We start from the raw sequence: 17020 nt of genomic DNA, 5'->3' as shown, positions 1-17020 counted from the left end.
CTGTCCTAGAACCCCTGAAGACATTAGCAAAACCTTCTCCCAGGATTTCTGTAAACATACAACAAGAAAATCCTTCTTCAGGGCTTCTGAACCAACAGAAATGTTCCCAGACCCCTGCAACAACAGCCCTGCCCTTCACCAGTGGACAGTATTCGCTCTGTCTGCAGGACAGTCTCAGGAGCTCTTAGCCAACAGCCAGGTTCCAGGACTTCTTCAACAGGACAGTCTTTCACCAGTGGACAAATCTGGCAAAACAACATCAAAACAGACAGACAAAATACCAGCAAAACAGCCATGTCTCCTCAGTCCTTGGCAGCTCAGGGGGCAGGTCTCAAAAGTCCAGGGCAATTCAAAGTGACCCCCAGCAATTCTCTCAGTCTCTCTCTCTGCCTCCACGAGGTGCTGCTTCCAAAAAGTTCTTCTGCCTCCCTCTTGTGTCTCTCCAAATCTATGTCACCAGATCCTCCCAGTTCAGGACTTTCTTTTCACATCAACAAGTCCATCCCACAGGTGGGATTAACAAGCTCTGGGTTTTAACACAATCAATTTGAAAACCAAGCCAATACAGGGGAATCTTTATATTCCATTACTATCACACCCAGTAATACCACTTCTAAGGCTATATACCAAAGAGATAAGAGATGTGGCAGAAGGACCTGCATGTACAAAAAATATTTATAGCAGCTCTTTTTGTGGTGGCAAAGAATTGGATATCAAGGGGATGCCCATAAACTGGGGAATGGCTGAACAAGATGTGATATATCAATGTAATGGAATACTTCTATGGTGTAAGAAACGAGGAGGAGAAGGACTTCATAACAACCTGGAGAGACTTATGTAAACTGATGCTGAGAGAGAAGAGCAGAACCAGGAGAAATCTGTTCATAATGATACACAAGTTATATATGATGACTAACTTCAATAGACTAGGCTCCTCTCCACAATGTAAGTTTATAAGAGAGCTCCCAAAGACTCATGATTGAAAGAGATATCCATATCCAGAGTAAGAGTTGCAGAGTCTGAATGTAGATCAAAACAAACTACTTGCTCTGTTTCTTTTTCTTGTTTTGTTTTGTTTTCTCTTTCATACCAATCATTCCATCAGTTATAATCCTTCTTTAGAACTTGACTAATTATTAATGTGAAGATATTTATAGATATTATATTTGAGTGCATGCTGCCATGCCGGGGTCAGGGGAAGAGAGGGAGGGAGAGAAAATTTGAAACTCAAGGGGGTGTGCAGCTGAATGTTTTAAACTAAAAGTAAATAAACAAATAAATTAAGAAAATAAAAGAAGTAAAAAAAAACCCTGGGGATTACAGATGAAACGGTTTATTGGAAGAGATGGGATGGAGTGAGTAACATCACTTAGATAAGTAAAAGTTAGACTTGATAATGCATTAAGTTTGTTTTATCATGTTAGGATTAAAGGAGGGAAAAAGTGGCAGAGGAATCTAAGTTATAGGAGATGAGGAAGAGAGGAGAAAAGGGAGTTCACAGAGAATTGTAATTGATCAAGTATTTGATTATATATGGCAACTCTTTGTATGATTTGAGGATTCCAAAACTGGATTTGAAGTCTCACTCCTCTGTCTCATTTTTCACATCCATTCTAAGGTACTTGTCACTCATCTGCTCAAATGGATGTGTAGGGTATAGTACATGAAAACTTGTTACTAAAAAAAAAATCTGACATATATATTTTTTGTCTTATTTCCCAATAATTGAAAGCCAACTCAGCCTTATGTAAGGGAGCTATGTTAGAGGTTCAAATGACCCCAGCCTTGAATGTTACATCTTAGATTTATTAGCTTAATGACAATAGTTGATTTATTTTACCTTTATGCATGGTCAGTGAAAATACTCAGAGCCTATATAAATTATTTTAAATAGATTTAACACATTTTTTGTTTGAGGATACTTGTTCAATTTGGGCTGATCCTTTTATGTTTTTTATATATTATGACAATACATTAAAGAGCTGAAATTGTTTTTTCCATGTCTTTCTCAGAACATATGTGCCCATTTGAGAAGGATAAAATAATACAAGGGAAAATGGTCCCAAGATTTCCAGGCTTTTTACATGATGAAAAATACTAAAATATTAATGTGATTTCCCAAGGTAAATTTTCATTACTTTGAAAACTTTTATAGAATATCAACCAAATAAAGACTACATTTATATTTTAGAAGAAGATGAAATCTAGGCAGCTAGGTGGTGTAGTGAGTAGAGCACGGGCCCTGGAGCCAGGAGGACCTGAGTTCAAATGTGGCCTCAGACAATACACACACACACACACACACACACACACACACACACACACACACACACATCTAGCCTTGTGACCTTGGGCAAGTTGCTTAACCCCAACTGCCTTCCAAAAAGCAAAAAAAAAAAAAAAGATGGAATTTTTTAAAAATGAAAAAATATAATTCTATTTAACTATTATTTGTATGTATAGGCAATAGTGATAAACACACATTTCAGTCATGTTATAGGGATCTTCCTTCATCAAACTACCTATAGTAGCACAGAAGAAAAATATTATGGTTTGCATTTGCAGGTTCTCCCCTATTCAGTGACCACTTCTGTAATCCCTTTTGGATATGAAAAGAAATGATGTAAGAAGATAGCTTAGAATTTTGTTTTTTTGATTAAAGATCTCATTCATTATAATTGTGCGATCAGAGAAGAGTCACCAAATTTCCTAAAGTTCTAGGTTTTCTCATAAGAAAGGGATAATAAAAGCTGCAGTACCTACTCTCACAAGTTATTGTAAGAATCAAATAAGAAAATTCAAGGTGTCCAAAAAGTCTTAGTGAAGTCTTAAGCTTTAAGATCTAGTTCAAAATTTCACTGACTTAAAAAAAATGTATATGTAAGCCTTTAATCATCCAAAGTACTTTGCAATGTCAGCTATTGTCACTACTATAAAGCATTTCCGCATCAGGATTTTTTTTTTTACTAACAAATATATGAAGTGAAAATCCCCTATTGTAATACATAAGAAAATTATGGTAAACATTCTTTCAAACTGTTAAATAGTTTTGTCAATTTCTGAAATTAAGAAATTTGAGGATAGGAGTGGAACCAAGATGGCAGAACAGAAGCAGTAACTTTTAAAATCCCCTCTCTGAATCCCTTCACTAAACTTTAAAAAGTGAATCTGAATGGATTTTGGAGTGTCAGAATCAAATGGAAGATGGAGAGTAACAGAATCCAGCTCAGGAAAGTGCCCACTTGGGTCTGGGCATGGGGAGCGTGGAGCACACAGGGGCTGCACCGCCACAGACTAGAGAGCAGACTACATCACAGAGAGAAGGAGCCCCAGCCAGCATACTCAGCCACCCCAAGGGTGATTCACAGCAGACTCAGCAGCATCTCCACATGGGATGGGAGGATCTGTCACAGCTGGGTAAGAGAAAGCTCACGGCACAGAGCAGAGACAGCACCTCCTCCTGGGGCTATCAGCCCCCAGCCTGGAAGTTTAAAAATTGCCTGCCTGATTTTCCAGGGGCCAGGATGGCAAAGTAAACTCTGGCTGCTCTGATTCCCCCTCCCTGACCAAGAAAACCCAGAGATAAATGTCCGACCCAAAGTAAAATTCTGAAAAGCAGAAATAGCCTCAGGCTTAGGCGTCACAGGGAAAGGGTATAAATGAGGCAGTAAGGAGTCTGAGGAGAAGAGAAGGAGGGGTTGCAACAAGCCCCACCTCACCTGACCAGAAAAACCCTGCCTGAGCTGTAGTTCAGGGCCATAGAGAAAGAAATCTGAAGTGCCCAGACCACCCCTTCTCAACAGATTACTCTGTGAGCCTCAGGGTAACTCAGGGGAAACACTGAGAGTCCTGGCCTTCACCTCAGTCTAGACACCCAGAGGCTACAGCACACAAAGCCAACAACCAGGCACTGAGCTCCCAGCTTGAGAAGGCTGGGTAAGAGCCCTCTATACCCCAGGAGCAAAAGTACACTTTAAAGGATAGTAAATAGGTAATTACAATGGGCCAGAAGCAAGTTGCAAAGCCAAGACCAAAGAAAATAGAATCATATTGTTCTGAATGAGAAAAATTACTTTTAAGAGACACCATTGCCTCTGTGTCCACACCTGAGACAACATATGGAAATATGAACTGCTGTCAGGCCAGCTTGGAGGAGCTCAAGAAAGATTTTAAAAGCCAAATTAGGGAGGTAGAAGATAAATTTAAATCTACAGTGACCAAATTGGGGGGAAAAAAGCTCACTGAAGGAAAAAAAATCTTTAAAATCAAAATTTGTGAAATAATTGGAGAAAATACATCCTTAAAAAAGAACCTTCAAAATTAACCAAATAAAATAATTCACAAAAAATTAAAATCAGTTGAATTGAAGCCCAGCACTCTATGATGCACCAAGAGTCAAACATATAAAACATGAAGATTGAAAAACTGTAAGAAAGTGTAAAATATCTCATTGGAAAAACAACTGACCTGGAGAACAAATTCAGAAGAGATACCTTAAGAATTATTGGTGTACAGGAAAGTCATCATGAAAAAAACAGCCTGGACCACTATAATGGGAATGCAAATTTGGAAGATATTCCCTGCCCCTAGGCTAAAGTGCACCTGAAGCCTGGGGTGGGAGGCTTGTTTTTCAGTAGATACTTCTTGATTGGCCAGTGAGTCAATAAGGTTGTTACATTCTCTGAGCCAGGAGAAGGCTATATAAGCCCTGATGTGTAGCTTTGTTTTGGGGGCTCACTTTGAGAAGTGTTCTGTGATTTGATCTGTATTCTGGGAAGCCATTGTCCAGGACCCCCCCCCCGGCTTTGAAAAACCCAGATGTGGAAACCAAGATGTTGACTGGGTATGGATGTAATTGTTGGACAGTTTGGAAATCTGTCTACTTGACCTGTTTCTGTCTTGATAATTCTGCCTGTATACTTTGAAGTTCGGGATGCTGACCTTTTTCCCCTGAACAAGGTAAACGATATATGTCTGACTGATTAAAGTAAGCTTGTTAACCCATTTTGAATTGCTTTCCTTTAACAAGGCAGATCTAAGAACCTGTGGTGGCACCAAACCCTGAGGACGCTTGGGGTGCTTGCCGCTACAACAACTTCTTCCAAGAGATTGTCAAAGAAAAATGTCATGAAGTGTTAGAATTAGAAGGAAAAATAGTGATCAAAAGAATTCACCTGTCTCCTCCTGAGATTCCAAATTGAAATCTCCAAGAAATATAGTAGCCGAATTACAAGATTAAGGAGAAAACATTTCAAGCAGCCAAAAAGAAGAAACACTTTAAACATCGTGGAAGAACAGTCAGGATTACACCGGACATAGCGGCTTCTACATTAAAAGATTGGGGGGATTGGAATTTCATATTTTTTAAGGCAAAAGAGCAAGGATGGCAACCACAGATTAACTACGCAGCAAAACTGAGCATAAACTTTCAGGCAAGGAGATGGTCATTTAATGAAATAAGGGACCCCCATGCTTTCCTGATGAAAAACTCAAAGATTAATGGAAAATTTGATCTCTGATTATAAGAATCAAGGAAGACATTAAAAAGTAAACAAGAAAAACACACACTCACACATACACACATGCACACATACACATAACTTGGGATACAATAAACCTATTTACACTCCTATATTAGAAGCTGATAACTATGAAGTTTGAAATTTATATGATTATCAAGGACTTTAAAAGGGACATACATAGATAGAAGGTGTGGGTATAAATGAACTAATCTGATGATAAAAAAAAGTTAAAGGTGGTCAAAGGGACTATAATGGGATAAAAGGAAAGGATGGGACAGAAAAAGGTAAATTATGCCATACAGAGTATTAAAAACATACTATAGTAGAGGGGAAGGAAAGAGGGAGGAGAACATAATTTGAACATTATCCTTTTTGCTTCTGGTTCAAAAAGGGATCAACCTAAGCAGTTAAGATTAAGATTCTGACAGGAAAAGACACAAAAACTCATTAAATAGAGGGAAAGGAGGGAGGGGGATGAGCACTGTATGAAATTTACTATAATTGGTTTGGGGTGAAAGGGGCAATAACATACACTGTTAAATATAAGAATCCATTGTGTCCTATAGGTAGTAGGTGGGTAAGAGTGGAGATGAAAAGGGGGGATTAGAAGGCAGGAAAACAGCAGTAAGGTGAGAGGGTAAGTAAAGAAGGGGTGGTCACAGGCAGGAAAAACTGAGGGATGTGGTGGTCAAAAGGAAAACCCTTAAGTAGGGGAAGGGAGAAGAAAGAAACAAAAGCATAAACAGGGGAGGGAAGAGGATGGAGGGAAAGACACAGACAGTAATCATAACTGTGAATGTGAATGGGATGAACTCTCCCATAAAACAGGGGTGGATAACAGAATGGATTTAAAACCCTAATCCTACAGTATGCAGTCTAGAAGAAATGCATTTGAAACAAAGGGATACCCACAGGGTAAAGGTAAAGGGCTGGAGTAGAATATATTATGCATCAGCTAAAGTAAAAAAAAAAGCAGGGTAGCAATTCTTATCTCAGATAAAGCAAAAGCAAAAATAGATACAGTTAAAAGAGGAAGGCAAATATATCTTGCTAAAAGGCACTATTGAGAATGAAGCAATATCATTACTTAATATATATGCACCAAGTGGTATAGTGTGAAAATTCCTAGAGAAATTAGAAAGGCAGAAATATTAAATGGATCATTATCAGATCATGATGCAATAAAAAATATATATAACAAAGGGCCATGGAAAGATAGACTAAAAACTAATTGGAAATTAAACAATTTAATCTTTTTTTTAAGGAATTGGGGTTAAATAACTTGCTCAAGGTTACATGGCCAGGTGTTTTTGGGTGGGTTCTAAGTGTCTGAGTCCAGATTCGATCCCAGGTAATACCAACTCTTACTCTTACTCACTGTGCTACCTGGCCGCCCCAACAATTAAATCTTAAAGAATGAGTGGGTCAAACAAAAAATTATAGAAACAATCAGTATTTTAATTCAAGAGAATGACCATAATGAGACATTATACCCAAATTTGTGAGATGCAGCAAAGGTAGTTCTCAGGGGAAATGTTATATCCCTTAGTACATAAATTAGAGAGAATGGCGGTCAATGAATTGGCCATGCAATTGAAGAAGCTAAAAAAAGAACATATTGAGTTATCCAATTAAATACTAAATTAGAAATACTGAAAACCAAAGGAAGTTTTATGAAATTGAAATTAAGAAAACTACTAAATTAATAAATAAAACTGAGTTGGTTTTATGAAAAAAAAACAATAAAATTGATAGACCCTTAGTCAATATGATAAAAAAATGAAAGATGAAAACCAAATTATGAGTATTTAAAATGAAAAGAGTGAATCTGCCTCCAATGAAGAAGAAATCAAAACAAAAATTAGGAATTATTTTGCCCAATTGTATGCACATAAATTTGACAATCTTAGTAAAATGGATGTATATATACAAAAAATATAAGTTGCCCAGATTAACTAAAGAGGAAGTTAATTACTTAAAAAAACCCATCTCAGAAAAATTAATTGCACAAGTTGTCAGTGAACTCCATAGTAATAAATTTCCAGGGCCAAATGGATTTACTAGTGAATTCTATCAAACATGTAAAGAACAATTGATTCCAATACTCTACAAACTATTTGGGAAAATTAGTGAAAAAGGAGTCCTACCAAATTCTTTTTATGACACAAATATGGTACTGATACCTAAATCAGGAAGAGATAAAACAGAGAAAGACAACTATGGACCAATTTCCCTCATAAATATAGATGAAAACATTTTAATAATATATTAGCCAAAATACTACAGCAACTTATCACAAGAATAACACACTTTTCAGGTGAGATTTATTTCAGAATGCATGGATGGGTTAATATTAGGGGAACCATCATTATAATCGATCATATCAACAATAAAACTAGTAAAAACCACATAATTATCTCAATAGACTCAGAAAAGACTTTTGGCAAAACACAACATCCATTCCTATTAAAAACACTAGAACATATAGGAATAAATGGAACCTTCCTTAAAATAATAGGTAGCATCTATTTAAAACAGTCAGCAAGTATTATATGTAATAGGGATAAGATAGAATCATTTCCAATAACATCAGGGGTGAAACAAGGGTGTCCACTATCACCCCTCTTACTCAGCCTTGTACTAGAAATGGTAGCAGTAAGCAATTAGAGAAGAAAAAGAAATCAGAGTAATAAAATTAGGCAAAGAAGAGACTGAGCTATCACTCTTTTCAGATGATATGATGATATACTTAGGGAATCAAGTAAAAAACTTCTTGAGACAATAAAAAAATTGGCAAAGTTGCAGGATATAAAAATAAACCCACATAAATCCTCAGAATTCCTGTACATTTGTAATGAAATTCAACAGCAAGTGATAGAAATAGAAATTCCATGTAAATTTACTGTAGACATTATACAATATTTGGGAATCTACCTGCCAAAACATACTCAGGACCTATATGTATAGTTGAACAAAACTTCAAAACACTTTTCCCACAAATAAAGTTAGATCTAACTAATTGGAAAATCATCAATTGTGCGTGGCTGGGTTGAGCTAATATCATAAAAATTACAATTTTATCTGAATGTGCTATAGCAATCAATTTACCAAAAAAACTATAGAGCTAGAAAAAATAGTAACATAATTCATTTGGAAGAAAAGAGGTCCAGAATATCAAGGAAATTAATGAAAAGAAATGCTAGGGATGGTAGAGTAGCTATACCAGATTTTTATCTGTAGTACAAAGAAGCAGTCATCAAAAACTACTTGGTACTGGTTGAGGAATAGAACAGTGGATCAATGGAATAGATTGGTTACACAAGACTCAACAGTCAATGACTATAGTAATCTACTGTTTGATAAACCCAAAGACCCCAGCTTTGGGGACAAGAATATAGGACTTAAAAAAAATACTGCTGGGAAAACTGGAATATAATATGGCAGAAACTGGTCACAGACCATTATCTAACACTGTAATGGATAACTGAGAGAGCAAGACAGCAAAATCAATTATAATTTGATAGGAGTGTTTATTAACCGGCCAGTGACTGCCTCTCAGAGGTAAAGACAGTCCCGAGGTTCTCTTAGACATAATTTTATAGACAATGTGCTTGTTATCAACAGAATATGTTTCTAAGGGGTGCAGTGTCTTAACATTGTTTCTACTGAAGCAAAGCATTCTCAGTATTATTCTTATTGAAGCAAAGCTTTCTCATTATTATTTCTTTTGAAGCAAAACAGACCTGAATCCGTGGGAGTCTGTGGCATGTTTCTTGCAACACAGGTGAAACATTTCTTTACTACTGGGGCTTATTATGTGGTTTCCAAGGAACCTAGTAGGGTCTCCTCTATCAGGTTTAAGGGGGCTTTGGTGTATAATTTCTGGTGGGCACTTCAACACCATATACTAAAATCAAGTCTAAATGGGTACATTATCTAGGTATAAAGGATGAAATTGTAAGCAATCCGGGTAAGCAAGGAATGTTTCACCTGTCAGATTTGTGGAGAGAGGAAGCATATATGAGCACACAAGAATTAGAGAGCATTATAAAATGCAAAATGGAAAATTTTGATTACCTTAAAATGAAAAGCTTTGGTACAAACAAAGCCAATGTAACTAAGATTAGGAAGGAAGTGGAAAATTGGGAAGGAATTTTTATAGGCTTTGTCTCTGATAAAGGACTCATTTCTCAAATATACAGAGTACTATCTCAAATCTGTAAGAATACAAGTCATTCCCCAATTGAAAAATGGTCAAAGGTTTTGAAAAAGCAGTTCTCAGAGGAAGAAATTAAAGAAATCAATAAGCATATGAAAAAAATGCTCTAAATCATTATTGATTAGAGAATTGAAAATCAAAACAATTCTGAGATACCACATCTCACCAGTCAGATTGGCTAAGATGACAAAACAAGAAAATGACAGATGCTGGAGAGCATGTGGAAAAATTGGAACACTAATGCATTGCTGGTGGAGTTGTGAAGCGATCTCACCATTCTAGATAGCAATCTTCAATTATGCCCAAAGGGTTATAAACAATTTTATTGCCTTTTATCCAGCAATACCACTTTGAGGCTTGTATCCCAAAAAGATCATAGAAGTGAGAGGAAGATCCATATCTACAAAAATATTTGTAGCAGTTCTTTTTGTAGTGGCAAATAATTGGAAATTAAGGGGGTGTTCACCAATTGGGGAATGGCTGAACAAGTTGTGGTATATGTACATAATGGAATATTCTTTTGCTATAAGAAATGAGGAGCACATGGAGATGGACTTCATATGTACCTGGAGAGGCTTATATGAACTTATTCTGATTGACAAGAGAAGAACCATGAGAAATTTGTACATAATTACAGACACAATGTATGTGTGATGACCAACTTTGATAGACTGGACTCTTCTCAGCTATGCAGGTTTATAAGTCAGCCCCAAAAGACTCATGATGGACAGAGATGTCTACATCCAGAGATAGAACTAGAAAGAACTGAGTTTGATTCCACACTGAAGCAAACTACCTGCTCTTTTTCTTTTTCTTGTTTGGTTTTGTTTTCTCTTTCCCATTGTTCATTCCATCTGATACAATCCTTCTTTATAACCTGACTAATGTCTAATGTGAAAGCATTTGCAGATCCTATACTTGATTGTATGCTGCAATGGGGGGGGGCAGGAGAGAAAATTTGAAACTCAAGGAATTGTGGAACTGAATCTTGTAAACTAAAAGTAAAGAAAGAAATTAATAAAGACTAACATTTTTTTTAATTTGAGGATATAAAGTGCAAAATCAAGAGTATCATCTGTGATCACCAGAACCTAGATAGGATCTATTATGACCTATTCCTTTTACTTTGGCATTGTTTTCAAAGAGGGATAATGACACCACAGAGTGATGTCTCAACTTACATTAAAAGAATTTCATGCAGGCAGAGTTGCACAAAGTCATCAGGCTCACTCTCTCTTCCAAAGTCATTAAAGTCCAAGTGACAACAAAAACCAGTGTCACTGGTAATGGCCTGGGATGCTATGGATGCTGTTGGTGTCTTTCATGTCTCAACAAACTCTAAGTGTACCAGAGAGCCTGCTTCAGGATCCTTTATGGCTATTGGAAAAAAAAATGTTCTTATCTTCCCATTCCACAGAAGGAATTCTTATGATTGAACAGTTACCCCTGCCCCCCATCCTCACCTGCACACACACATCACCAATGAACTTGAGGCCCTTTGGTCATTTTTAACCTTGTCTGTCTGCCTAGGTGATTTTTTTTTACCAGAGTGTGGAAGCTAGTGAAGCTATAGCTTCTTGGAGCCACAAGTGAGATTATGTGAAGGTAGACAGCAAAGGTAGAAAAAAATGGCTCTGCAAACCCTCATAAAAAAGTGCTTCTTCTCCTCAAACGCTCCATGCAAATTAACACCTCTTTTCCATATGTAAAGCCATACATGAGAAACTTTCCAAAGGACTTTTGCAGTGAACAGCTTCAAGGTTCTGATTACACAGTATAATGAACTTTCTATTTATTCAATAACAAATCAGAGCAAAACATTGACAGAAAACAAAGTACATTCATTCACAATGTTCCCAACTTAACACTAAAATGGCCATGTCGTTTTCACCAGAGTGCTCACATAGTTTTAAGTAATGCACATTCATTTACTCAATCACGAAGACTTTAATTCAATCACAAAGCACAAAATTCAAAGTCCTACCCCCTAGATCACAGTAAATCATAATCTTAGTCACTACACAGAATACAAGTAAGGTCTTCTTTCATCTTTACTCGAGGCTGGCTCTCAGCTTCCATGGTTCCTCTTCCATGGTCCCAGCTCCTATCTGAATTCATCCAACTTTCACCTGGGTTCAAAGGCAGGCAGCTCCCAGTCTCTTGTCCATTTCTTGATCCAGTTCCTTCTTCAGTTCTTATTCCATAATGAAGCTAACAGTTTCCAGTCCATCTCAAATCGTTCACAACCTCTGTTCCTGGGAAGACAAGTCTTAATAACTCCACAAGAACATTCATACCCATTAGCAAAGTCAAAAAGATATTTGTACAAAGTACCAGCACCACAGTCATGCTTCCTTAGTCTTTGGTAGCTCCAGCCAGACTGGAAATCCTCACCCATTGTGGCTGGCCCTTGGAAGTCTTCAGCACCATAAGTTCCTATCTCAAAATCACAATCAAATCACTTTATCTGGCCTTCACGTGGCTTGTTACAAGAAATTCTGCTTCAATTCTCAATTCTCATTCCTCTTCTCAATTCTCAGTTCAGTTTTCAGTCCAGCAGAAGTTGCTCTTCCTCCAAAATGCTTATCCCAAGCAGTTCTGAGTGTTCAGCTTGTGTTCTTCCTTATATATGCCACAGCTCTTCCCCAGAAGTTCACAAGTTGTGGGGTTCACACATTCTGGTTCTTAGCAGACTTGATATAAGGCTCAAAAGAAACTTGAACTGAAACAAGTTGTTAATTCAATAGCTGAAACAAGGTGTTAACTCAATATCTGAAAAAAACTTTGCTTGCCATTACAACATATTAGGAAAATGAAACCCAAGATGACAAGGGATTTCCCCAAATTTACAAGATTGATAAGTGGCAGAACTGGGAATCATAAATGGAAGGGAACTCAGAAAAAATGTTCTTTAATGCCCTCATTTCATAGGTAGTACCCCATAAGGGATATGTCATTAAAAGTCCCTAGTCCCTTCTTAACCCTCTCACCCAACTTCAGAAAATATGTAAATTATCTTCTGACTGCTTTTTCTATATCTATGATAAATATTTGCTTAGTTAAAACTCCATTTATAAAATAGTATGGAAGGAATGAAGGAATAAACCTTTATATGGTGCCTACTGTATGCCAGGTACAATGCTAAGAACTTTAACAAATATCTCATTTGATCCTAGCAACTATCCTTTTAAATAGGTGCTATTATTATCACCATTTAACATTTGAAGAAAGTAATGTAAAAATATATTAAGTGATTTTTCAGCATCACACAGCTATTAAATGTTTCAGACTAGATTTAAACTCAGGTCTTCTTTATCCCAGGGCCATTACTCTGCAATCTGCCTGCCTCATCATCATATCTTTAGCCTCTGGGATAAAATAAAAACCTTTGCTTCCCATTTAAAGCAGGTGAAGATATCTTCCTTTGAATCAAAATTAATTTTTACTACTTTTTATATTATTTCTTTTTCCAGTGTTTAAACCTTAGTCAAAGATATGCCCTTATTTTGATATTCAATTTCTTTATAACTAACATATAGAGCTTACTAAACCTGTATAAAGTGCTTTGCAATTATTAACTCATTTGATCTTTACAACAACCCTGTAATGTATATCCTATTATTATCCTCATTTTTCAGATGAGGAATATGAGGCAAAGAGATGTTAAGTGACTTACCTAGAATGAAATAGCTTTAGTAAGTATCAGATGTGAGATTTGAATCTTCCTGACTTCAGGTCCAGTTCTTTATTCATTGCACATAAAAAAGCAACCCCAAAGCAAACAAACCCTTATTTATTAAAAATTCAAATACAAACAAGGATGAAATTCTAAATTTGTGTTATATAGAGTATTTAAATAGAGTATCTCTGTCCTTATGCTTTGGCCTAAACTGATCCTATTACATGAATACTTTTTCACCTGACCACATGTTAGAATGCATGGTTTTATTTAAAGGCTAGCTGAGGTGTCATATCTTCTAGGAAACCCGTACTGATCTCCTCCAGTTAGTGTTATTCTCTCCTACTGATATTATTGGTTATTTATTCATCCACATCCCTACTTCATCTTCCCAATAGAATTTAATCCCCTTAAAGACATTGGCTATTTTCGTCTTTGTGTTCCCAGTGCCATATTTGGTGACTCATGTTGAGTACATATTTATTGAATGTTGGATGAACATGTATGAAAGGTGATTCTGAAGCATGTATTGCTTTAGGTTCATTAAGAGAAAATAAGTTGTTGGTCACTTTGTTGCTAAAGACACAAATATTACCAGAAGATATTCCTGCTATCCAAACAAGAGCAGTAAAAATAAAAAGATATTCTCAAGGTTCATCATCATTAATGCTAGGGTTCCATGGAGAAAGCTGCTTCCCCAATTAGAATGTTAATACCTTGTGGTTAGGAATTAGTTTTTTTTTTTCCTTTATATCCAGTGCTTAGAACAGCAGTTCACAATTTGCATTAACTAAATGCTTATTGACTGACTGACAAGAATGTGCCACACACAGACACTCTACCTGGGGGATTGCAGAAAGTTTAGAACAGAGGTCAGTGGACAGGACAAAGAAAAATGATTGAAAATCTCTTTTGGATGGAAAAGGGAGACACTATGGGTATGTAATATTCTATATGTTTTCACATCCACTCAACATGCCATTTGGTTTTACTTAATTGCTTACTTTATTTTTTCTTAGCAACAATAATGAATTCTTTTTTAAAAAGAGTTTTTTGGACAAATATTGAGGGAGGAGTATTTTATGAAAGGATTGTGACATACAACCAAAAGATATGCATACCTACATACATACATACGTAGGCACATCTATATTTATATCTATATCTATACCTATAACTTTATCTATGCACCTTTACATCTGGCAATACTTTTGCCTTTTCTTTCCTTCCATCTATCTTGAAGGAAAATATATATATAAATGTGTAATGAAGTTTCTTTCTCCATACACACATATACAAGTACATACATATGAAGACAAACATATATATGGCTATATTTGTAGATATAGATATATGTTTGTCTTCTCTCTGTATATATATATATATATGTATGTAAATATATGTGTGTATATATATTCTCACCCCCTCCATATTTTTATGTGAGTAAATTTTGCCCAAGGAGATTTAATTAATTGCCTAAAATTACAAAGCTTGTAAATCACAAAACTGAGCTTACAACTGAGCTCGTATGACACCAAGTTTAACAATATTCTTTCCTCTTTAGATTGCAATGGCCTTTGCTTATTTTTCCCATTAAAATTAAATTGTCTGATATGTTTTGGCCAGTGTATTTGTTAACCTGCAACTGATGCCGGTAGGCCTGAATCATGTGCACATAAGAGATTTCCTAATTATCCCATTAATCTTTAGACAATTTGAATTTTTAATGCTATTTAAGTTTTTCTTATATATTGCTTTTGAGGCCTGAGTGCTAAAAACTAAGTATTCTATATTTCATATAAATGTGATATATTACTTCTTTCTAGTCGTAATGAAGGTAACGGGGGATGGCTAGGTGGCGAAGTGAATAGAGCACTGGATCTAGCATCAGGAGGACCTGAGTTCAAATCTGGCCTCAGACAGTTACCACAAAAAACTAGCCATGTGACCTTGGGCAAGTCAATTAACCCTACCTTCCCCCTGCAAAATTTTGAGGCTGCCAGGTGGCTCAGGGAGTAAGAGCACTGGCTCCAGTGTAGAGATGACCTGGGGATAAAATCTGGGCTCAGATACTTAGCAACAACCCAGAAATAACTGGCCTTGCAACCTTGAGCAACTTACTTAACCCCGATTGCTTTAAAAAAAGAAAGAAAGGTTATATGAAAAAATTGAATGTCTTAGCCTATTTTTTGTAGATCAAACTTAATTTATTGATAGTGATGGACACATAAGTTTCCTGTTATATGCATGATAGCATGTTGACTCTGGGATAACATAGTACAGCATTCTCTCAGTTGTATTCACTCTTTCTCAAAACATACATACACACATACAAACATACATGCACATACATACATGTGTGAATGCGTACATACATACATATGTGTGTGTGTGTGTATATACACATAGAGGTAGCACAGTGCCTTAGTGGATAGATTGCTAAGCTTGGAATCAGGAAGACCTAAGTTCAAATCCAACCTCAGAAACTCATTAGTTGTGTTACCCAATCCACTGGAGAAAGAAATGGTAAACCACTCCACCACATTTACCAAGAAAACTCCAATATGAAGTCATGGAAAGTCAACCATGGCTAAAAAAACAGAACAGCAACATACATGCATCCATGTATGCATACACGCATGCATGCATTCTTATATACACAGAGATACATGAATACACACAAGTACATATATATTTATCCATCTCTGTCTTTTTCCTGCTTTGTCTAGACCTGGTGTTGGAACCTTCCTGGAATGTAAGCTCATCTACCTATGCAAGATGACTACTTTCTGTAACTTATAGCCTTAGATTTGCCTAGGGACATTAGAAAGGCATCTACATACCTTTTAGTCGGTGCTTGAACAGTTTTCCTGAATCCAAGACTCTGATTCTTTTTCTTATTCCTTTACTTCTCTCTCTTTTTCTTGCTCTTCATGCATAACTTGATTTTTACCTTCTTAATTTTCTGTTTTTAACTTTATCTGTATTGGTATGGCAAATTCAAAGGAGCTTCTAGTGATGAGTTTAATTCTGTTTAGATAACTGTTCTAATATTTTTTCCTCCATATGGAACTATATTGAACCAAACATCTCGTGCTTTTGCTGAACCCCTCCAAGGAAACCATGTTAAAAATCCAAATAAAAAGCAAAAACAATGCAAATGTTTTACCTAAATTGATTTCCTTTCAAAGACCAACAAAGACAGATATCTTGAGCTGGTTGTTCATAAGTAGAAACTGGAGCTAAAAAATGAAATAGAAATAAATTATATCTTAAAGAAAGGGCAAATGTAAGATAATGGCTAAGTTTCTCTCTGGCAAGGTATTTGTATTTCAGCAAATTTTTGTACTTCATCATGCATGTGATTCTAAGCAAAGCATTGCATTAACATTCATTAAAAGCATAAGGCTCTCTTCAAAATACTGGAGTTCAATTTATAACTTTTAGGTTTCATGCGTTTTTAGTTTCTCACCTTCTTCTATATCTGAAGGTAGTTAGAACTGGTCAATTATAGTGCTTTGCAGCCTGCTTGTTTTATGTCTTTCATTGTCCTTGGCATTCTCTTTGCATCTTTATATTATGGAGACTAATCTCTTCACT

This window comes from Petaurus breviceps, unplaced genomic scaffold (genome assembly GCF_028583685.1).
Source record: "Petaurus breviceps papuanus isolate PSGF00001 unplaced genomic scaffold, PetGlider_PUasm1.0 90822, whole genome shotgun sequence".
Classification (NCBI taxonomy): Eukaryota; Metazoa; Chordata; class Mammalia; order Diprotodontia; family Petauridae; genus Petaurus; species Petaurus breviceps.
Note: the sequence above shows the minus strand (reverse complement) of the source record.